The following is a 25110-nucleotide window of genomic DNA, read 5'->3' on the forward strand; positions in this document are numbered from 1 at the left end:
TCAGATTTTTTGGTTCTGTTGCTCTCCTTGTGGAGTTCCTGTCCTCTCCAGATCTTACTCTTTCCCACTTCTTTCATAAGATTCCCTGCACTCTGCCCAACAGTTGGCCATAGTCTTAGCATCTGCTTTGATAGTCTGCAGGACAGAGCCTTTATTAACTTTCTCTGAGGAGCAAAACTATGGGCATTCTAGTACTGACTCAAGCTGCTAAAAATGCTTCTGAACGCTAATCTTTCCAGAATTGTGCAAAACAGATACTGTCAGACAAGACTTAAGGAGAATGTGGTTCAGAAACTCACTAATTTTCTAAACCAGGATTATAAGCCAATCAACAGAACAGCAAAAACGCCCCCCTTTTTCTGAAGGAAAAAAAAGACATTTATTTAATGTATATAGCCATTTTGCTTGTGTGTATGTCTGTGCATTACTTGTGTACCTGGTGCTCATAGAGGCCAGAAAAGGGTGTTGGATCCCCTGGACCTGGAGTTATAAATTGTGAGCTGCCATGTGCGTGCTGAGACTAAAAGCCTGGTCCTCTGAAAGAGCAGCCAGTGTTCTTAACCACTGAGCCACCTCTCCAGCCCTGACATTCAACATTCAAGGCGTTGAAAATAAAGAGTTCCCTATTTCCACTGTGTTCAGTTTTTAATCACTTAAGAGTTAGAGTTGCATCCTTAAAATGAGCAACACTACTGCAGCTTTATTTGAAACTTAATTATGACTCTATTATTAAGTAAAATAAAATCTAAGTATACATGGAAAGGCCTGTAATCCCAACACTCAGGCAGGAGAACTTTAAGCTTGGCTGTACAGGGGGTTATTGTTTTGAAAAAATAAATTTTATAAGATTAAAAGTTGTATGAGAATTTTCAATGAGAGTCATCTGGATATACTCATATTTTAGCACAGGTGAGGGATGTGTCTGTGTGGGTTTTTTTGTGTATTTTTGAGTTTACATGTGTGCTTGAATATGTGTGTATTTCTGTCTCTTTGTGTCTCTCTATGTGTGTTGTGTGTCTCTGTGTGTGCTCATGTACGTACTTTCAGGTCATCACAATTATCTGCCATAATTACCTATTCTTTTTGTATTTATTTACTTCTGTCGATTTCCTCATATTCTTTCCAGAAAAAAAAAATCAGTGCTTAGGAAATTACTGGGAAGATTTTGGAGAAGGAATGTAAGCTACAGCTTAGGAGTGACTGCGGGAGTCAGGGAGTGCAGCTGGCGCTTCTGTCTTCACGGGTTGTTGAGGTTTATCTTTATCCCTGCCTTTGGAGCTCAGGATGAGCAACCACACCCCTAGTGCTGTGCAGGAAATGAGGGGAGCTTTCAAATCATGCATTTCATCTGATAATTAAAAAAATCCCAAGACAAATATTAAAATAAGTGGTTAGTAGAATTTCTGTCTGAAAGTTATTCCAAAACGTATTTGAGCTGCAGGGCAGTCCTGGGGCATCTGTTTCTCAGGTGGGCTCATTTTTATATCACAAAACATGTTAAGAGTCCCTGCATGAACTAAGAAGTGGGTTGCATCCCATGGGGTCCCAGAACAAGTATTAATGGAGAAATGGGCCCAAATGTCTTCATTGCTTCTTTCCAATCAAAGTCTTTTTTTTTTTTTTTTTTCCAAACCAAGGCTGCTCATATCCTGTTCACCAGAAAGCCTACAAAAACATTATTCAGATTGGGTATCCCTGAGATAAAAGAATTTTCAAGTTAAATTATAAAGGTACTTTGCTCTTTTATACCTAATTTTCCCAAACATAGTAAGAATTGGATCCCAATTGCGTATGCGCATACATGCATCCCCTCCCCTTGTCTCTCAAGTTGTGAACGTGGTACGTGTGCACAGTCACCTAGACTTAAATACTGGGCGTCTCCTTTGAGTTCCCATTTCTCAGCATCTTTTATATTCAACTGGCAAGTCCTCTTGCCTCCCTCTTTCTGATCTGACTTTCATCTACCTCTCACTTTCTGGTCCTGTTGCCTGGAGTGCATCTAGGTTCTCTTATCTTCTCTTCAAACTATTGCCATGGTCTCTTAATTGGGCTCCCGGAGCACTCTCTGCCTGGCCCACATCCTTCTGCAATCAGACACCATTGGGACACGATGACATCATTTTCTCTCACAACTGAAGCCTCACAGCCACCTTACTTTCTGTATGTCGGAGTTTCATGCCAACCTGCAATTCCAATTCTTGCTCAAGCACCAAAGGTTCCCTAAGGCCATCTTCCCTGTTCCTTCTCGGTGTGCTTCCACTGACCTAAGCCTGTTTCAACTCTCACACACAGTCCAGTGTCTCACTAGGACATCCAGAGTTTTCTGCTCACGGGACCACTAGGCTTCCCTCTGCTCATCACACACCCCATCTGGCACACCACACTTGGCTCCACCTATGGGGCCTACCACAAATGGTCCCTTTATCCTCCAAAGTGTCCATGTCTGAGTCTAAACCCCATTAAGTAAATCCTCATTCTTTAAAGAGCTCAAAATATGGCCTTTCATGAAGCATTCAAATAGAGGTGGCTCCTCTCAGACCCGTAGGCTTCAGGAATCCCCTTTGTGCAGCTCCTCGCACCTACACCCTCCGTACCACAACAGACAGGGGTGGGGGGCTGGGGCTGCTGTCCACCAGCTATGCTAGTGTTCACTGAGCTACAAGTGATTTTAACCTTGTTCATTTGTTCTGATGAAAGGCCTCACTATGCAGCCCCAGTTGGTCTGGAATTTGCTGTGTAGACCAGGCTAGCCTCAGATTCTTGAACAGCTGCCTCCTTCTACTGGGTTTTCCATTTTTAAGTAGTTTTCAAAAACCCAGCTAGAGCATGGCATGGAAGCACACACCTGTAAACCACAGCCCTGGAGGAGCAGAGGCAGGATGGCTGTGAGTCTGAAGCTGGCCTGGGCCATGTAGAAATGTAGAAAATTCTTGTCCAACAAACAAACAAAACTACTCATAAAACAAAACCCCCAAATCACAGTGATCGCATTGTGTGACATGAAAATACCCAAAATTCAAATATCAGTGTCCATAAGTAAAAATTTCTCAAAAACAAGCATTTGCTCATATGTGCCTGGTCTGTGTCCAATTTTGCTTCATAATGGCTGGATTTGGTGATTGTGTGAGAAATCACCCAGGCTTCAAGGTCGAGAACTTTGTTTCCTGAACCGTTATAGACAAAGACTGAATCCTGACCCAGAACGTGGAGACCTCTGAGGCAGTGGTTAGCCCAGGCCTGGTAATCCACGCACACACCGGGGACTGTTACAGACAGGCCTGACGGGCGGGCCAGTCATGAGCAGCCTCTGCTGGGCGCCCAGCCCCGTGCCTCCCCGCTCAGCTTCCGCTCTCTTCTCTTCTGCCCCAGCACGTGAGTGAGCTGTCCAGAGATTAAGTGTTTCGGTCGAGCTGACACACGGCCCCAGGAAAGCGGAGGTCACGGGGAGCACCCCAAGTCCACAGCGGTGGACTACTGAACTACTGCCTCCCGGTCGGTGCTCCGGTGGGTACGCACACTGGGGAGGCCGCAGCTCTCCACTCAACATGGTGGCCCTGGTCAAACTCAGCCGTCACATCACAAACCAGACAGCAGTGTAGGAGAGACTTGTGGACACGGGGGGGAGGGGCAGGGAAGGCGGAGAAGTGGGGGTGAGTTGATCAGTGTGTGTTACACACATGTGTGAGAAGACCTAGGAACAAACTTTTAAAATTCCATGGAAATGTTCCAGGATATTTGGAAGAATTTCACTTACTAAAATCAGGAACTTAATTAAGAAGGCCTTTCATCACGTACTCTGTATTTCCAGATATATGAGGGTCACACCGGCTTTTCAAGCCTCTTCGTATTTTGAATCAAAGGTCCCATTTGCCTTCAAAGTGCCGGGACCCCCACTGAGAAAAAAGCGCTTCCTCTGCAGGGTTAATACTTGAACGAACTTGAAAACTGTGGTGGAAACTTAAAATATAACTGACTCAAAATCCCACAGAACTGTCGGTACCATTGTCAATGTCATTCGAGTTATTAGGTCAAGTAAGATCCCTCAGTGTTAAATCTGCTTTAGTTACTTGTGAGTAATTGTCTTAACACCCTCCGTATTCGCTGTGATTAACCTTCTTTCCTATTTCCCTGGCATCTGAGTTTCTGCTATCTTGAGCAAACAGCTCTAGCTGGGCATGATTTGTATTTTCCATTTGTCGAGGGAAATAAAGCCTATTTTTTAACACGAACTTTACGTGACACATCTATAAATGTCTTGTGTTTAAAATGGAGTAGATACAGTTGGTCTTCATGTGTGATTCATCCTTTCTATAAATTTTGTGCAATCTTCTAGACTCTGTCAGGAGGTGGAAGTCACTTTGTAAATTGCTGTTATAGTGAAAGCCACGATGGACAAGGGGGCAGAGCCCTGCGGTCCTGAGGCAGAAGGATCTCTGTAAGTTCGAGGCTAGCCTGGAGTAAGAATGCACCGTGCGTGAAGGCAGTGCATGCCTCAGCATAAGAAAGGAATCGACGTGCAAGGGAGATGTAGGCCTTCCTCGTCTTACACATGCATAGACCAAAGGCACGAGAGAACGAGGTGTAAGGCAGACAGGCCTGGACAGCCTGGACCCTTCTCCAAAGTTATCGGTGCCTGCTGTGGAGATTCCTGTCAGTTTCAAATGCTAATACTGAAGCTGTGGGGATGAATCATGTTGCTCCAGGATGAGTTCAAATCCCAGCACCGACATAGAAAGTCCAGTATGGCTGAGTGTGTACAACTGCCGCTCAGTACTGTGGATCCTGCACACCAGCCCAGCTCCTGGTGAGCTGAGAAACCCTTCTTCAAGACAATAGGGAGGACACTCCTACCCTCTGGTGTATAACACAGGTGTGCAAGGCCATATACACATAGCCACAACACACACACATAATACACAGATACACGCACTCCTCACACAAACATACACATATACCACACACACAGATACACACATGCATACACACACTACACATACATGCACACACACAATACACACATACACACACCACACATGCACATACACACACAATATGCACATATACTCATACCTCACACAAACACACATATACCACACACATATACATACACCACACACACCACACACAATCATACAACACACATGCACCACACACACACACACACACACACACTTCACATATACCATACAGACACAAAACAGGAAGAAATAGCTAAGTATGTGGCATAGGTCCGCACCATACAAGCACACAGAGGAGGAGAGCAAAGATTTATACTGAAAGAGCGCACTGCTGAGCGCTCACACGCCAGGAGAAGCTAGCACAGTGCACTTACCAAGAAACATGAAAACCCTAGCACACAACACTGCGCTTTCAGACTGAGAGAGAAGGTTTAGCTTTGGACACTAACTTAGCAACAGAACCGTTTCACTTGCAAAACGTTTGTATATAATAGGTGTCCATTAAACGGAAAACACGTTTTGAGTGATTTTTCTGTAGATTACACAGGGGCGTGAAGCTAGTGACTGTTGGGAGACAGCAACTGAAATAGTGAGGGGGAACTGTTTTTAATCGATCCTTTTACAGTTCTGAAATTGTATAGCACTTCCTTATACTATTAAGGGCAATTTTAAAATCCAAATTTACAGATTAATTTTATAACCCTTAGGAATAGAAATAACGTCGGATATGAAGACGAACACCATGGGATTTCTCCGTTCTGTGGAAATGACACTGTCAGATAGCTAGGTGTACAGCCGTTGGGGATGGGTCCCAGAAGAGTGCATTATGGGATTGTAGATCTGCTAAGTCGTTGTCACTGAAAATTCGAACTTTGGTCATTAGAAATCCAATTAGTTTTTAAATTAGTTCACACATATTTTGGAGGGACAAAAGGAGTACAAATCCAAGTGGAGGACAGAGCAAAGTAGCTGCAGTCAGTCACCTCCTTTCCCCGTGTGGAGCTGGGGACTGAACACAGATGGTCGGACTTGGCAGCAGTCGCCTTCACCCACAGAGTCATCTCGCCACCATCAGCAGTTTAAGCCACCCGGACGATGTTTGGGGGAGGGTTGAGGATGGACTTTGAAACTAAAATGAGTGTCTTAAATCCCACAGGATTTATTTGTAGAAAGCTGCCCTGCGGTTGGATCCAGAGCTGGTGTGGGGTATCCTTCAGAACCAGAGACTTGCCTCTTCCTGACCTCATCCTTAGCTTACACACACAGTTTCCTGCCAATGCTCCCTGTCACACAGGGAGTGATTCTCTTGAGTTAGACTTTGAAAGCTCCTGGCAGACACCTTGACTCAGTGGCCAGCGATACACCGTGGTCATGGCTATGGGCGGTTAGGAGAGTGAAGCCTTGGGTTTTTCTGCCTCACAGCAGGCAGGAGAGAAGGGAGCTTGGGATGGATGCTGAGAAAGACAAATCAGCAAATAGCCCGTGAAGCCTGGAGAGAGAGAATTTAAGTAATCATTATGGGAATTAGGCCGATGGCTTAGTGAGTAAAAAGTACCTGCCCCACGAGCCTAAGGGGCCAAGTTTGAATCCCTAGGACCCATGACAACAGGCAGATGTGGCGGGCATGTGCCTATAGTCCCTGCGCTGGGGACATGCACACATGAAAATGTCAGGAGCTCTCTGGACAGTAGTCTGGCCAAAGCAGAGAGCCCCAGGGTTAGTGGGAGAACCCTGCCTCCAAAACAATGTAAAGAACACCAAGAAAACATCTGGCCTCCACACACACATGCACAGATGTGTGAACCCTGCCACATGCACAAACCACACTACCAATATGACTTTTCTACCTATTCGGTTCATCCAAATGGATTATGCAAAGAATGCGTGGTTTTCTCTAGTATGGAGTACATACGTATTTTATAAGATTAATCTAGGAAAATGGAATACTTTTTTTTTTCTACAACTCAAAGTAAAGCAAACCTCTGCTCCTTTCCCAGAAAAGCACATTCTAGACCATAGCAGAACCATAGCAGAAAAGTAGCAAGTTGTTGCAACTTGTAGCTGAATGTTTTTATATTTTAAATTCAGTTGTTTATATCTTCCATGATGCTTGTGTTCAAGGGAATGGAAATAAAGTACTTGTAAATAGACACCATGGCAGTCTTCATAGGCCTCATATTGAAACACTCATATAGTTTTTGATCATTAGACACAAACTACACCAGTCTCTGTCAGTTTAGCATTAGACACTTGAATAAGTAGCTTAATAGTAACCCTGGAAGTCAGTAAGACATTTTATACTTAATTTTATTCAAGAATGGCCCTGATCTTCATAAAAACAAAAGAATTGTCATGGAACATGCACAAAGTCTGGTTTCTAGCCCATGTTCTCCTGACATTTTTCAGTATGTCTGTAGAAGACTAGCATTTTCTGAGAAACCCTCAGATGGGGGGAAGGGTCCTTCCTCCTCAGGGTTTCATAAAAACACGTAGCAGGTGGTCTTCAATGGTGATTTAAAGCATGTCTGCTATTTGCTACTCTGGTGAGAAGCATATATGCACACGTGTGTGCATGCAAGCTTGTTCACTTATGTGCATGTGTGTATGCGTATAGAAAAAGACAGGAGTGAAGTATGCACAGGCTATCAAGAGAAAGAAAAAGCTGGAAAAACACAAAACTAGCTGTTACAGACTTCAATGCCATGGTTTTACAAACCCACACAAAGGGACATTTTAAAGCACAGAGGCAAAGCCAAGTGCTCCTGATAAGGAGCATAGAGCTAAAGCAGAGGAGAGACTGGTGTGAGGCCACGAGCCAGGAATGAGAAGAGGTGGGCTCACATCTTCATCATGTGTGGTTTTCACTGATGGCAAAAAAGGAATCAGTTCCAGCAAAAGAAAGTACAAGAAGCCAGGTACAAAATTAGGTATAGATACTTGAGATGGAATAGAGGCTAGGCTGGCTGGCTAGAATTCTTATTGGATAGAACAAATATCTTGAACCTCATAAAAATCAACCAGTTTTCTCATTCTTCTGATTGGGATCCCTACACTGATTGGGTCCCTACAATGATTGGGTCCCTACACTGATCCTCCTGGCCTAGTTGTAGTGAGTACACTAAGAGCTGGACAGATAAGGTGGGCACAAGGCTCCAACTTCGTGTGGAAAGACGGATAAATAACATTATGACAGATCACGTGATAAATGTTAGGATGAACATAAAAGTGAGACTATGAAAGTGAGCACAAAGGATGGCCTGTCTATAGAGGCTCTTCAGAAAGGGCTCCTTTCCAGATGAAGAAAGAGAAAAAAAAAACAAGACTCCGAAGGTGGGCTCAGCTAGGGTGTGCTCTAGGAACCCAGAGACAGCTGTTCTGAACAAATAGCAGAAGGGGGAAGGCCAGGGCCAGTAGTGAGAGAGGCCAGTGAGCTAGGACTTAATGGTTGGTCATCTGTATTGGTCTCCTGGGAAAGCCACAGAAACGATAGTTCAAATATTAAAGGACCTAACAGGTCATGCCTTTAACGGGTCATGACAACAATTAAATCACTCAGATCTGCAATCTCAGCTCATTTCCTGCTGGAAGTTCTTGCAGAGACAGGCGCCACAACAACTGTGTTTTCATCAGGTACCAGGGCACAGAATGAGTGAAGATGAAGTGGAGAAGAAAGACCTGTGGCCAAGAGCTGGAAAGATGGAAAGATGAGAGCAGCAGGAGAAAGGAAGCATCTTGGGCTGTTGACTCCATAGCCATTGCCAGGCACTGGTCCTGTCTCTGGACCACTGGTGCAGTGTGGATGAACAGAACTCAGGGACGGTTTACAGCTCCTCAGAGATGCAGACTGAAAGGGTGGGAGAAGGATCCTCAGGCTTGTTAACTCGGAAAAGACAGAAAGGAGACTCCAAAGCAGCTGGTGTTTGTCTCTTCCAAACACTGGGTTTCCCCTTGACTTCTTGTATCAACTTAATAAAATGTATTTCTTCTGAATGCTTGGAAATCAAAGATTGTGTTTTCTCAGTTTTCTCTGACTGTGGTTAGCTGGCCTGTTTAACCTGCAAGGATGGTGGGTTGCTCTATTGTCTCAAAAGAGAGCTGGCCTCAATGAGGAGGACCCATCAGGACAAGTGACAAGTAACTGAATGGTGTCTTTCTAACACTTGTCAGTTGCATATTAGGGAAAAAGGCAGGGAGGAAGATGAAAACATGACAGCTGAAATCAAGACAAGAATAAACAGTGACTTGAAGACAAGGAAATTGTCTCCCTACTGATTAAAATCTGAAGTACTAAACATGCTCAAGAAAAAGTAGAAAAGAAATATTTCTAAAACTGAAAAAGGAAAATAGGGCCTGGGGAGATGGCTCCATCAGTAAGTCTTTGCCACGCAAACATCAAGACCTGACTTTGGTTCCCAGCACACAGATAAAAGTAGCTAGGTGTGGTGTCACATGCTTGTAACTCCAGCATTGAAGAGGAAGAGACAGGAGGCTCCCGAGGGCACAATAGCAGCCAGCCTACCTGAATCTATGAGCTCCGGGTCAAGCGAGAGACTGTGTCTCAAAAACTAGGATGGAGAGCAATAGAGGAAGACAGCAGCAGCATCCTCTGGCTTCCGTGTGCACACTCAGGAATGTGGACACACAAACACATGGCAGAGAAAGACAGAGTGGAGGGGAATAACAAGGCTACAACTACAGATGCTTCTGAAACCTTCTTGGGTTGGAACAAAACAAAAGGCCCAAATAAGCAAACAAAAGACCCGGTAACATACCCATTTACGGAAGTGCTATTTTGAGTGAGAGAAGCAGTTAGTAAGGTGAAAGATGGTATTAATGTACCTTAAAGCTGATTAATGCTATGACTTTTTACATGAGAGTTTAAAGGACTCAATGGTCACACAGTAAAGTTGAACACTAAAGCAAAGTTCCAGGACATTTGGTTTTTGTATCTATTTTTTCCTTCCTTAAATTAATTGGCTTGTTTTTTGTTTTTTGTTTTTTTTTTTTTTGTTTTTTTTTTTTTTTTTTTGTGTGTGTGTGTGTATGTGCATGCAGGAGCACTCACCTGTACATGTGTATATCTAGAGGCCAGAGCTCTCCTTCAGTCCTCTTCTGTAACTCTGTACCTTATTTTGGCTGGAGACAGCGTCTCTCCCCATTTCAGCTATGCTGGCTGAGCCCTGGGCCCAGCCCTGGGTTAGTGTGCAGAGCCACACTTGATTTTATGGGGTTGTTAGGAGCGCAGGCCTGTCTACTTACATGCTGTCAGCAGCTCAGGATAAATAATTGCTAAGCAACCCTAAGGTAAGATCTGGTAATCTCAACCAAAGTTGTTTTCAATGTACCAAGCGCCATGGGCATCCACAAACCTCCTCACCACGACAAGTGGAGAAGCTGGAGCACCAAACGCTTCTATCTGCAGAGCCCTTTTGAGGAATCCTGGGTGCCCAGTCTGCTTTCATTCCCTGTAAGCTGCATGTCTGCATTTTACAGATCTGTTGAGTTGGTGGGGAAGGGAACCCCGAGAGCAACAGGCATGGAGGAGACACCTGCATTTTGAAGGCTGATATCACCTGCAACGTGATAGATCTTCCAGATCAGAATGTTACACACTTCAAAAGTGTGGATTTAGCACAGAGACTATGCTGTCATTCTTCAGTCAGCTCTGATACCACAAAGATGGCTGCTTGGCCTGACACACAAGAAGGATGTGCAACAGGGAAGAGCTGTGAGAGACCCAAAACCAGATCCAGGATCTAAGGAAGGCTTAAACCAGAACCAGTGAACATACCTTGTCACAGCCATTCCCACCCCAAACCCCAAGCAGTGAAAATGCAGGGACCAAAGTGAGTTTTGTTTGCAGTACTGTATAAGAATTAGGGTCTAGGCCAAACTCGGTCGGAGGCTACATCCCCAGCCTCTTTTCTCTCGCTGTGCATTTTGAAACTGTCTCTTGAAGTATCTCTGGTGGTCCTTCAACTTGCTCTGTAGCCCGGGAAAGCCTTGAACTTGCTGTCCCCTTGATTCAGCCTCCTTAGGAGCTGGGATGACAGGGGCAGGCCACCAAGCCAACAACCACAGTGTTCAGGTACCTACAGCTACTGGCTCATATAAATTGGTTCAAGGATTAAATATAGTAAATTCCTTAGATGGGTTCCATGGCATGTTCTCAATGAATAGACCTGTAAGTGTGCAATCCCTCCCCTCCCACTCACAGCCACAAGGAGACTCACAGAGGAGAGGTCCCCATCATTTTGAAATGATATCTTGGTGTGAAGAATAAGCATTTTGGGTGTCTTAACAAACTTGGGCTACTATATCAAACTTCCACAGACTGGATCCCCCAAGAAGACACACCAGGCTGAGGCAGCTTATCCAGTCAATTGTTTGCCTTGCAGTCACAAAGGCTCTGAGGTAAAGCCCAGAAACCAAGTAAAAAAATACAAAAGCTGGGTGTGGTAATGCGTGCCAGTAATTCTACTGCTGGGGAAGGCAGAGGCAGAAAGATCTCTGGGGCTCACTGGAAGCCAGCTTAGCTGAACTGGTGATCTCCAGGCCACTGCGAGAGCTTTTGTCAGAACTCAGGGTGGACAGACCCTAAGCACCAACACCCTGAACTGATCACTGGCTTCCACAGGCATGTGCCCACTCACAAATGTGTGCCACCCAGGCCCTCCAACAATCTTGGTAGTTACTTAAATCTGCTGTATAAATACAACTAAAATATACATTTAAACAGTTTCCTTTGGTGAGTACATGTAATCATAAGCGAGACAGCCTAGTTATTTTTTATTGCAGTGCATATCACTAAGTCATGTGAAAATGTGGTTCCAGGACATCACAAATAGGTTTGGGATGGTGAAATGTAGCTTCGTGTCCCCGAAACTCAGGACAAACGAACCCAGGAAGGGTAAAAGGATGACATGATGCCAGGCTACTCCTGGCCTGCAGTGATGAGGTCTCACACCTGGCTCAGTCGTCAGTATCTTAATCCATGCTTCACCTTTAGCCCAGGGCACAGGGCCAGTGCCAGCCTTCTGCCAGCCTTGGAGGTAGCCTCCTGCAAGGTCTCCAGAGCACATCTGTGAGATGTGGGGAGATGGTCTCTGCGACAACACACGGCACAGCTATGCCCTGAACTTCGGCCCCACACTTAAAGCTAATCTGGCACTCTCCATGGCGAACACCCAGCCCAGTTTCACAGCAGCGGCACGCCAGCACACACCCCTCCTCCTACCCCACCCTGCAGTCTCTCTACAACTACAGCTCTGCAAATCTTCAGAGGTATTTGCTTCACTGTCAGCAGCCCCTCAAACTATCAAACAAGGAAACGCACAAACAGGCCTGGCCAGGCTGACATTTAGAGGCGAGCTGGCAAACACTGCATTGTGATGGCTTTTATTCAGCTTCCTATGATCCTGCACAGACTCCGTGTGCTCTGAGATTTGTTCATATTTGCACAGAAGAGAAACACAATCTTTCCTTTCCCTTCCCTCCCTGGTCTCTGAGCAAACACATTCTATGAAAACACGAATAGCAGATGGGAAATGGCCTTTGTAGTGGGTGCCAGATCAACTCAGATGGCAGAAAAGTTTATGAACATAACTCCATGCTGATACGCATTTGTTGAATTTTGTTGAAAAGCTTTTGTAGTTCAGTTTTGTTTGTAGCATGAACACAGCAAAATGCAACTCAGAAAATTCTTAGCCTTATTGAAGTATTGTAATTATAAGTTTATTTTAAGCAAGTGGTAAAGAGATGAGGTCTTAGGTCTCGGACCTGGGATCTGCTGCCAACCTTCTGGAACCACCTTCTGTGGAAGTGGAAGCTACAGCTGCCTGTCTGCCTTTGCCTCACTGGGGAGGACAAAGGTGTCACAATGGGTAACTTAAATGTCAGTTTGAGGCAATCATTTGGGAAGGGCCTGTAAAGTGAGTGATTATCCAAATCACATAGGTTTGTGGGCCTATCTCTTAGGTGATGGTCTATTAGGTTTGTGGGCATATCTATAGGTGATTCTCTTATTTAGCCTAATTATTTGGAAGAGTGTGGGCAGGAGCATTCTTGGGTCAAAACACTGCATGAGAACAGATAAAGTGAGCTGGGCACTAGGCATGCATGCACGAATTCTCTGCTGTTGGCTGTGGGTGTAAGATTTATTTATCAGCTGTGTGCATGCATGATCCAGCATGTGTTTATATGTACCATGTGCACACAGATGCCTGCATAGGTCAACAGAAGGCATAGGCTACCCTGGAGGTTGAGTTCCAGGCACTTGTGTGTCCCAAGCACATGTGAGTGCAGGTCTTCTGCAGGAGCAGCCAGTGTTCTTGTCCACTGGGCTGTCTCGCTCCCTCAGATCCTAGATGAATTTGCCTTGTTGAATTCTCTCTAGGAAAGACAAATCTCACTTATGTCTCTCATTACGACAATGATTGCAATATCATTTCTCCTTTCAAGATCTTGTCACCTCCCAGAGGGACCCAAATTCTGTACTGTCACACTGGAGAGCTGGGCTTTAAGCATGTGAATTAAGGACACAGCCCTTCAGTTCACGCTCAGGTTTATTTAGAAAATATAATGAAGTGAACAAGACAGTCAAAGATCTACCTATCTTATTGTATTTGTTTATACATGCGCTCTAACATCACACATGTGTAACACAGCGAGTTTTCCAATATCAAGTTCAACATTTTCTTAATTCATCCTTAACAGCCATGTCTTCGTCCTTACTTAATTTCTTAGTTTTGTAGTCTGTTGCCCAAGGTTGTATCATGTTCAGTTTTAAGTTACCAGGAATGATACTTCCACAAGAAATTTAATTCAAACCTCATTTATGATGTCAACAGTCTGATTCTTCCTGGTGTTGCATTGAAAGCTGAAAGTTACTGACAATAACATCAAGTGTTTCGTATGCCTGCGAGGAAATGAATGTGTACTATGCGCTGCCCTCCTTAACCCTTATTTACAGGTAGACTCTAGAGTGCTCCCACCTCAACACGTCAAAGCATTCATTTCTGTCATTCTCTAGATTTTGTACATTTTCTCAGATCTCTTGAGTACCTGACCTTGATTATTTGTGCCCTGTGACCTCTTGGCTGTGTTTTTCCTCTGAAGTATTCCTTAAGTATCCTCTGTGGAGCTGGCTTAGTGAAAATAAGTTCCTCTGGAAACTTTTTAATTCGCTTTTTTTTTTTTTTAAAAAAAGCACATTTTAACAGTCAAATTTCCTTTTGAAGAAATACAGAATAAATTTAGTCAGAACTTACAGATGCAATTCACAGAAGAGTTTTTATACATTTCAGCTTCCTTTTTGTTCAGTAATGATATTTATGCTTTAAAAATAACGTTATTTTTCATCATAATGTTGTCTTTATGCTTTAGTAGTTTTCAAAAAAGATTGCAAGAAATGGCAAAATAAAAATCACAATTTCCCTACCCTTTCTGTATTTTCCTTTCCTATTTATTAAGACAAATATTATAAATACCATTGTGTGCTATCTCAATTGTTTTCTATGCCTCAGAGTTAAGTTCAGCTATTAGAGTTTAGGTGAAAATGCTAATCATTTATCTTTAGAAAATAGCTTTCTAGTAAACATGGGTAATACTTTGGTTGTTTGTATTCCTTTTAAATTTTAATAGCTTTTCAGGTCTAATGGTCAAGGTGGACAGTCAGTCTTTTAGAACTTGGAATACACCTTTCCAGTTCCTTTCGTTTATAAGAGTTCCTCTTAAATAATCAGCTGTAACTCTGGTGGGCCTGCCTTTATAATCAGCTGTAAGAGACTTTATAAGAGACTTGACCCTTTTCTCTTGCAGTTCTCAAGCTACTTTCTTTACCCTGTGTTTTTGATATTATAACCATGACATGTCATAGAGTTTCTTTGATGGTCTTATCTGGTTGGAGTTCTGTAGGTGTCTTATGACTTTTGGGCTTCTCTTTTTCTGAGTATGAAAACTTTTCTTCTATGGCTTTACTGAAAATGTATTCTGTGCATTTGGTGTGGTCTTCCATGGTCCTAATCTGAAGGTTGGGTCTTCTCACGGTGCCTTGGAGCTCCCTCGTGTTCTGTTTATGGTTTATAATAAATTTATCATGACTTTTTCTCAGTAATGGGATTCTTCTACCTTACCTCTGGCTCTGATGCTCTGCTGATGACAATTTCCACTGAGGCTTTTATTTAGCTAGTTGGACTTCTCATTGCCAGCATCATTTCAGTTTGATGTTCTTCACTAATTTATCTCACTATTGAATCCCATCCTTTTATTTTATGTTGACATTTACATTTCATTTTCCTCTTTGCCTTTGTCTTCTTGGAGTTGTTAGAATCACTTTTTTCCTTTGGTGTTTGTTTTGGGTTTTTAAGACAGGGTTTCTCTGTGTAGCCTTGGCTATTCTGGTCTTTCTTTGTAGACCAGGATGGCCTTGAACTCACAATGATCTGCCTGCCTCTGGGGGTTGGGATTAAAGGTGTGCACCATCATGCCCAGCTTTTAGAATCATTTTTTAATAGTTACAAACATTTTTCTGAGTCTTTCGTCTGGAAGTTCTTCAGAGTCATTCCACTGGGTCCATTACTATAGGATTAGTAATTTTTAGGAGAGACATGCTGTCTTGGATTTGTGTTCTTTCCATTTTTGCATTGAGATTTGCTCATTTGTAGCCAGCTGGTAGAATGGAAATGTCCTGCGGCTGATGGTCTGAGAAGGGCTTGTCAGCCAGTGCTAGGATCTGGAGAACTACAGAAACGTGTGCAGGGTACTCTGGGTCCAGGAGCCCCTTACTGGTAGACAGGAATAGAGGAGCAGGAAATTGTGAACTCAGTCGAGCTTGAGGGGCCTTATCTCTCTGTGGCACAAGCAGCAGCAGCGTGGGCTAGTAAGGGCCAAACCCTAGAGACCTGAATCCAAGCACCATGCCAACACAGTACCAGATCGCTGTGGCTAGACTCTTCCAGTCTTTTCAGACTTGTTTATGCCACCCATGAACAGGACACTGAGCTGAATAAACTCTAAAATTATTTGATAAGTGAATGGGTAATTATTTTGAATCTGTTTTTGTAAGTATTAAATGATGCCAATTCCTTTAAAGCCTATACTTCACTGTAGTATGAAATCATAGGTGTGGCTCCGTTCTCTCAGTTGTCCTTCATATTTGCCTAAAATGTTAACATTTGCAGTTACCTGTGACTGCAGCTTTAGTGTTCCTACACCCTCAGCTAAGCTTGTTGGCTACTGAGTTGGTACAGCCTGCTCGTGTTTCCCAGAGAGCTCAGAACCTTCTCCTTCACGTGCTTCACTTGAGGCTAAGGAGAGTGAATTTGCCATTGCTTTCCTTGCCCATCTTCCCTACTGTGCAAAACGAGCTGAACGGCTTCTTTCCTAGCTCCAGCAACACCATGACACAGACGGGCACACACTTAAAGACAATATATTTCTTTAATGGATAAGAATGTCTTTTGACTAGAAAAAGAACTAACAATCATTCACATAGCTTGAAATAGCAAACATCTGTTTTTCTCAGTGTACTCCCAACACCCCGAACCTCTTGATTAGTTGTTCTCTGAGAACTGTCTCTGAAAGACATAATGAGGCAGTTTAAGGATGAGTTGTAAACGATCTTTAAAATAAACTGAAGAAAAATGTTCATGCTGTGGGTAAGGCCGGTTTATTCCAGATCTGCCAGCTCCCATCACAGAGACGCGGCATAGCTCTTTCATCAGTTCGCACTGCATCAACAGACCATTGCAAGCAAGGGATGATGTGAGGAAGTAGCACAGATGTGGGAGAGGCGTCTGCCGGGGCAGTGCTGTCCATGGTGCTACTGAAGGGCGTTTGCTGGAAGAACGTGCCAATGTTTAACAAAGTGAAGCGCCTCTGTGAAAGGGACACAAATTCAGACTCCTATCATGACGGGTGTGCACAGGCTGGGGAGATGGCTCTGCAGTTAAAACGCTTGCCAGGCAAGCATCAAGACCCATGTTCAAGTCCCCAAAACCCACTTAAAGGTCTAGTGCGCATGGCAGCCTATCTCTAATTTTAAACTCAGAATGCAGAGGTACTGACCACCCCTGTCCACACTCAAAGCAGGCTGCCAGAAAGACTGGATTTATTGACAAGCTCTGGGTTTGATGGAGGAACCTGGCCTCAACATGTACCTATATGCATTTGTGCATGTCCACAAACATGCAAACACACACACACACTCACACACACACACTCATGCACACTCATACACACACACATACATGCACACACTCACACACACATGCACACACACACACACTCACACACACATGCACACATACACACACTCACACACACACATACACGCACACACACACACTTACACACACACACATGCACACACTCACACACACTCACACACACATGCACACTCACACGCACACACACACACACTCACACACACTCACACACTCTAGCTGATCTTATTCCTCCCAGAGCTCGGGAAGCTACATTGGCATTCCATATCAACATGCCTACAGCTGAGGTCTTGATTTCCGCAGGAACAACCACACTGACATATGACATAAAGGAGTCGTCACCTGCCTCCCATTCAAACCTCACTATTCTTGACGTTTTGCTAGCTCTTGCTTGTCAGGCCTAATCCTGCCCGTAGGCACATTCTCCTGCACCACCAGGATGTGTCCTGAATGCACGCCTCTCACCGCTGTGTGTCTGCTTCCACCACTTTATCAAGGTGACCTTGTCCTTCACTCGGGCCCGGAAAGCATACACTCATCTCCCTGCTCCTGATGTTGGTCTCTTTAAAGCTGTTCTTCACAGACAGTCAGAACGGGCTGAAGAGCAGGTGTTAGGTGAGCTTGTGCCTTCTCAGCGGCGTTTCTGCTGCACTCAGAACAACAGCTCAGCATATAGAGCTTCCGCACTGCCCGGCTCCCACCCTATCTGCACTTCTCGTCTATACAGAACGCTTTTCTCTGAGTGGACTGTATCCCCCAACACCACCTCATTTACTTCCTCCCTGTGCTTACAACTAATTTCTTAGATGTTGCCTGCTCCATGTTTTCTCTCTTTCAGAACAGGCACTGTTCATGTTAGCTGTTTCTGCATCCCTGTGACCACAACTCCTAACAGAACAGATTCAGGGAGGAAAGGCTTGCTTTGGCTCATGGCTTCAGAGGGGCCTCTCTGTGTCGTTGAGGGGAAGCTGTGGCAAAGCCACTCAGCTCCAGTCATGGCATCAAGAGCTTGTCCACATCACAGTGGACAAGAAAGTGCAGGAGCTAGGCGCTGGGCAGAGCTTTTCACTCCCACTCTCCATCCATGCCCCACATTCTAACGGTCCCCTAGGCTACCAGTTAAAGAACAATATCTAAGCCACAACTGTCCTACTCTCAGCCGTCATACTATCTGTAACTTACAGAGGACCTGTGCACATAATAGATGCTCAGTAAATACTGTGAAAACTAATATTAGGAACCAAAGCTACAGAAGACCCCACTGAAAAGGGGCCCTTTTCTCCCTGTACCCAGCTTCTCTTCCCTCATGGAACTTATCAGGTGTCAGTCCCTTCTATTAAATGCTAATTCCTTAAGAACCAGGGCAACTCACAACTGTTATCACCAGCTGACGTAATTCTTAACCTAACAAACATTCTACATATTAGTGAGGATTAAAGAAAAGAAACAGAGTAAGAAAGAGGACACATGGCATGTGCATAAAGACAAAGACAAGCCTCAAGAAGGCTGAAGATGACCGCAGATGGCTCTCCTATTTCACCACATGCTGGTGAAGCCTGCTTAGACCAGAGGGTTCCAAAGTCCTTACCGAGAGCTTCTGCTTGGACATTTCCCAAATCCCATGCCCTGGGTAAGCCCTGAGCATTCAGATGCCCAAGGAGGAAATGAGCACTGGGACTCTCTGAGCATCTGAGTGACAGGGCTTACACAGTTCAGACTATGCTCTAACTCAGAGCCTTTTGCTGAAGTGTCCATGGGGCACTGGCTCTGTGGGACAGCACTGTCCAAGGGTGCTGCACCAAAGCAGGTCAGATTTACAGGTCCTGGAGAAGACACTTCGTCTTATTATCTTACTCTTTAATGTCAGCATAAAAACCATTAAAGTATTGTGAACCTTTGCTCGATCTGTGATTCGGGCCTGGGAAAATAAAGTTCAAATTGCTACAGGTGACCCACCAGAGCGAAAGCCACCTGTGCCTTTTCAGGGTGTGAGAGGGAGTTTACTTGTGTTTCATTTTACTGTGGTAATGAAAACCTCTCATGAAAGAACATGCATATTAGCAAAATCTGGACATTCAGGGGACAAGGGAACATGGACAGTAATTTTCAAAGGAAGATACACAAATAGACTATGATGTGTGTGAGTGATTAGGGAAACACAGTTTAAAACCTCAGTGAGACGTCCTTTCACACCCGTCAGATGGCCATTATAAAGAGGACAAAAGACGACAAGCGTTGTGAAGGATGTGCAGCAAAAGGAGCCTATGTCTTCTGTTGATAAAAATGTAAATTGATACAGACGCTTTGGAAGACTGACTGGAACCTGATTGGGAATTGAAAACAGAGTGACCATGTTGTCCACGAGTCCTAGTTCTGATTATCCACCCACATTTGAAATCAGTCTGTGGAAGAACTGTTTGTGCTCCCATGTTCACTGAGGCAATATTAACCGAAGCCAAGTTACGCAATCTAAATAATAGTTAACAGATGAATAAATAGACAAATGTGATGTTTGCACAGAGTGGAATATTTATCTGCCTTGCAAAGAAGAAAATTCAACTATTTGTTATTGCATGAGTAGTTCAAAGAATATCATCCTAACTAATATGGTATTATATTGTTACTAATTGTTTCTATATTGATACTAATATCATATTGTCCTGGCACAAAAGGACAAATATTGAATCTTCTCATGTGTATGTAGAGTCCATGCAATCAAATTAATAGAAGCAGAAAGTAGAATGTTGGGAACTGAGGCGAGGGCTGTTGGTGAGGATGGGGACAACGATCAAAGGGTATAAAAACTTCGGACAGAAAATGTGTGCATTCTTCTATATCTATTGCAGACTGACACATATAGCCAATAACACAACTGCTAAGAGTAAATTTCAAATCTCATCACTACTAAAATGATGAACAGTTGCACTGGTGGACATGTTCATCAGCTTAATTCACTTATCCTTCACTGTACTCACAATTTACAACATCTCTTATACCCTATGAACGAATGCAATTATAAATGTCAACTCATAGAAACTTAGAAAGAATCTTGGCATTCTTTTTAAGCAACCAAAGAATAACACCATTTTTTATGAGCAGAATGCCTTCCGAGGAGTATTCTGTAAGCAAAGTATATCTAGAGAAGTGAAGACCTCCACCCAAAAAGGCATGCATAGCCATCCCTCACTGTGGTTTGAACAGACCTGTGTCCTCCAAGAGAAATTCCTAGCCAGCACAGGTTGTCCAAGACAAGACAGCACACATTTACAGAAGGGCGGAAAGCAGTAACAACCAGGCTAGACTGTGCCCAAGTCTATGAACCACAGCATGGCTACAGGACCAAATAGGGAAACTTAGGCTGGGCCAGGGTCAGGAGGGCTGGATCCCGAACAGACTGATGAACAACAGTCACGTGAAGGAGGTCCCCAGAACTTGGGATTGAGGAAAGTAGCCTTGTTGGACACCTATGATTCCAGTACTCAGGAAGTTAAGGCAGAAGGATTGCTGTGCATTTAAGATTACCTTGGCTGTAAGGATTATATGGTAAATTCTATGCCAGCCCAGGCTGTAGTGTGAAACATTGCCTCAAAAGAGAAAAATGCACTGACATTAAACTAGGAAAGAAAGAAAAAAAATGACAGGCAGCTCTGCCTCTGTGTGGAGCTGAGGACTTGACACGTGAGGACATCAGTTACCACAGACACGGTGGTGTCTGTATTGAGCCAGTAAGTGCAGCACACTGAACTTAAATGGCCTTAAAAGCCCTCTTTGGTAGGTACCTAGACATGTGCTGACCTTCTAATGTGAGTCAGGAGACTTCACAAGATGGCACTGCTCTGCCAGCCATTGTCCAGACTACACTGTCCTGTGGACTTAGAGTCCAGACCCTGCTGAGCACAAGCCCCGGGAGCCTGACATCTTAGACATCCCATGATCCCCCTGATCTGCCTACACCCATTGGTGGTCTTTGGATCATCAGTTTCTAGGGTTGTTTGCCTAGTCAGTGGCAACACGAACACCAGGTCTGCTCAGCACTGGAGCTGCTGTGTGAATAAGGGTATCGTCACCCGGCTGTATGCAGCCGTCCTTTATCAGCTTGTTAGTGGCAGCATCACAGGATGCTGACACAATCAACCTCAGACCTCCTGTATGGGAACATATGTGGCTTGGCTCAGCAGTAAGTTTATTAAAGGGTTAGAAAAGAGGGAGGCAGAAAGGATGGAAGAAGAAGGGGAGGGAGGGAAAGGAGGGAGGGACAGAGGAAGGGCGGGGAGGGAGGAATGGGAGGGAGGGAAGGGAGGGAGGGATGGAGAGGAAGGATGAGAGGAGGGAGGGGAGGGAGGGGAAGGAGAAAGGGAGGGAGGAGAGTATATATGGATACATGTTGTCTTGACAGGATTGTGTGGGGATTTAAATATCACACTAAGGCAGTAAGAAATCAGTGAGGAGATTTGGAGTGAGGAGAGTTACCAGTCAATACTTTGACTCACTGGCCCATCACACACAGATCTTACAGATTACAGAGGGTGAGGAACCAGCTGAGGAAGCACTGATGAGGTGAAGCATGTAATTACATGTGTGCAGATTCTGGAAGCTCCTGCCAGCAACTTCACAGGTGATCTAGGAATGTGGCTTAGGAGCGCCACAAGGGGAGCAACAGAACCAAAATCTTTTCTGAGACTGATACTCCAAACAAGGACCATGCATGGAGATAACCTAGAACCCCTGCACAGATGTAGCCCATGGCAGTTCAGTATTCAAGAGGGTTCCCCAATAATAGGACCATCTCTGACATGAACTCAGTGGCTGGCTCTTTGATCACCTCCACCTGAGGGGGAAGAAGCCTTACCAGTCCACAGAGGAAGACAAAGAAGCCAGTCCTGATGAGACCTGATAGACTATGGTCAGATGGAAGGGGAAGAGGACCTCCCCTATCACTGGACTGGGGGAGGGACATAGGAGAAGAGGGAGGGAGAGTAGGATTGGAAGGGGGTGGGGGAGGGGCTACAGCCGGGAATCAAAGTGAGTAAGTTGTAATTAATAAAATAATTTGAAAAAGAAGAGGTGTGTTGACTTTCCATGGACGTTTATGTTCTTCCACAGATTTCCCTGGACTTAGAATGTGTGTTTAGTTAAAAAAGAAATACACAGTGTCCCATTGAGCTTCAAGCATTCAGATTTCTTTCTAGCTACCTGGCAGGGACCTCAACATGAGCAGGTTCCCCATGTCAGCTCTTCAATCCCAAGTGCATGCGGCCCCACCCTCCTGCTGCCCAGCTTCCCTGCCTCTGGGAGCACACCCAGAGCCTCTGCCTCTCAGGCCCAGCTGTGCCAGCCCCCCTCCACTCTCAGCCAGGGAGAGTCCCCTGTGCATTAACCTCAGCTCTCTTCTCCTCCAGGGTTTAGCAATTTCTTAGCTGGGTCACAGAGCGGCTTTCTAAATGGCTCATCTTTTCTAGCCCTCACCATTTCAACTCCAGGATGACAGTTCATTCCCTTGATCAACAAATGGATGTCAGAGACTTCCCCAGGGGACAAAACAGTCAAGGTCCTTGTTTATCACAGACTAATGGTCTAGATAACACAGTGATGATGTAATAAAGAAATAAGTTCTTAGTGGTGGTAAATAGTCTAGAATAAATACAATTAGTGTGTGTGTCAGAAAGTGGATGCAAAGTGGGGTCATCATGAAGGGCTTTGGGGCAGGTCACTATTGAGTTCAAAGCTGGGTGACAAGGAACAAAGCATTTCAGCAGAGAAAGAAGAAGATGAAATCACCAAGTGAACAGGCTTGGACTATTTCCAACAGAAAGAAGGGAGGGGGAGAAGGGAGGGGAAGAAAACAGGGGGTACAAAGGCCAGTGTGGCTCTCACACATGTGGAGAGCAGCCAGGCAGCAGGGAAGAAGATGCCTGAGAAGCTGATGAGGTGAGAGAGGCCGCCTGGGTGTGTGACATCAAGAAAGCCCAGGGCAAGAGGGCTTACTGGAGCAGAGAGAGGTCACCACATCTGCTGCTGGAGCAAGGCTGTGTGGCACAAGGCTTTGATCACTGAGTTCTGCAAGATGGAAGTCACTAGGGCCTCTCTTGTGACGATTTTCAGGAAATGTGAGCAGATAAAGAAGAAATAGCAAAGACCTAAAGAGTGTGTCTATCTATGTAGCTCCCCAGGATCAAAGTAACCTGGTATTTGCCATCTGGCTCTCTCTCTCTCTCTCTCTCTCTCTCTGTGTGTGTGTGTGTGTGTGTGTGTGTGTGTGTGTGTGTGTGTGTGTGTGTGTAGGCCAGAGGTTAACACTGTGGATTTCCCAATGTTCTCCACCTTAGTTTTTGAGCCAGCTCTCTCATTGAATGATAAACCCACGATTTCAACGAGCCAGACTGGTCATCAAGACCTAGGGTTCCCGCTGCCTCTGCTCCCCAGTGCTGGGATTCTGGCAGTGCACTCACATGCCAGCTATCTGACTCAAACCTGCTTGTACTGTAAGTGCTTCACTGACTGAGCTGCCCCTCTTGTCCAGTGCTTGGCCCCTTTCCTCTAGGATAGAGCTTTCACCATGTGGCTCTTGACAACTCTATAATTTCATCTTCTCACATCCTCCCTCTTCTCTACCTCCATGAGTACTTGTGATAATTGTAACCTAAGCCTCTTCCTTCACACACCGCACCCTCTTGGATACTTCTTAGATTAAGTACAAATTCCTACAGGTTTTCCCCTGCCCTTCAAGAATCACCCCTGCTATGAAGAGCTGAGCAAACATCTGTGGGGCATGGTGGGGCATCTTTTGGGTATATGCCCAGGAGAGGTATAGTTGGGTCTTGAGATAGAGCTATTCCCAATTTTCTGAGAAACCTTTAGATTTCCACAATCGTTGTACAGGTTTGCATTCCCACCAACAATGGAGGAGTGTTCCCCTTTTCCACTCCTTGTCAGCATGTATGTCTCTTGAGTGTTTGATTTTAGCCTTTCTGACATGCATAAAAGGGAATCTCAAAGTTGTTTTGATTTGCATTTCCCTGATGACTAAGGACATTGAGCATTTCTTTAGGCGCTTCTCAGCCATTCAATATTCCTGTTGAGAATTCTCTGTTTAGCTCTGTATCCCATTTTTAATTGGTTTATTTGGTTTGTTTAGTCTAGTTTCTTGAGTTCTTTATATATTTTGGATATCAGCCCTCTGTAAAATGTAGGTTTGGTGAAGATCTTTTCCCATTCTGTAGCTGCCATTTTGTCTTTTTGATGATGTCCTTTGCCCAACAGAAGCTTTTCAGATTCATAATGTTCCATTTGTTAATTGTTGATCTTAGTTCCTGAGCTGTTGGTGTTCTGTTTAAGAAGTTGTATCCAGTGCCAATGCATTCAAGGCTCCTCTTCACTTTTTTTCTATCAGATTTAGTGTATATGGTTTTATTTTGATGTCCTTGATCCACTTGGACTTTAGCTTTGTTAGGCATGATAGGTATGGCTTTATTTGCATTCTTCTACGTTCAGACATACAGTAATACCAGCACCATTTGTTGAAGATGAGTTCTTTGTACCATTCTACAGTTTTGGCTTATTTGTCAAAAAACAACCTAAATGTCCCTCAATTGAAGAATGGATAAAGAAAATATGGTACATTTACACAATAGAATATTACTCAGCTATAAAACCAATGACATCATGAAATTTGCAGACAAATGGATGGAACTAGAAACATCATCCTAAGTGAGGAAACCCAGACCCAGAAAGACACCCATGGTATGTACTCACTTAGCCATAAAGTACAGGATAACCATGCTTCAATCCAGTGACCCAAAGAAGCTAAGTAACAAAGAGGGCCCAAGAGAAGATGCTTAATCACACCAAGAAGTGAAAATCTGGGGTAGGTGGAGGAAGGGAGCTGGATGGGAGAGGGGGTGGGAAGGAGAACAGGAGGGATCAAGTAT

At 44.4% G+C, this 25110-nt stretch overlaps 1 protein-coding gene across 6 annotated transcripts in view; it reads right to left on the reverse strand.

Moving 5' to 3' along the window:
* Positions 1–25110, reverse strand: part of Slc44a5 (solute carrier family 44 member 5) — a 264702-nt gene that overhangs the window by 60738 nt on the left and 178854 nt on the right. The window lies entirely within an intron of this gene.

The sequence above is a fragment of the Meriones unguiculatus genome, chromosome 10 (genome assembly GCF_030254825.1).
Source record: "Meriones unguiculatus strain TT.TT164.6M chromosome 10, Bangor_MerUng_6.1, whole genome shotgun sequence".
NCBI classification, from domain to species: Eukaryota; Metazoa; Chordata; class Mammalia; order Rodentia; family Muridae; genus Meriones; species Meriones unguiculatus.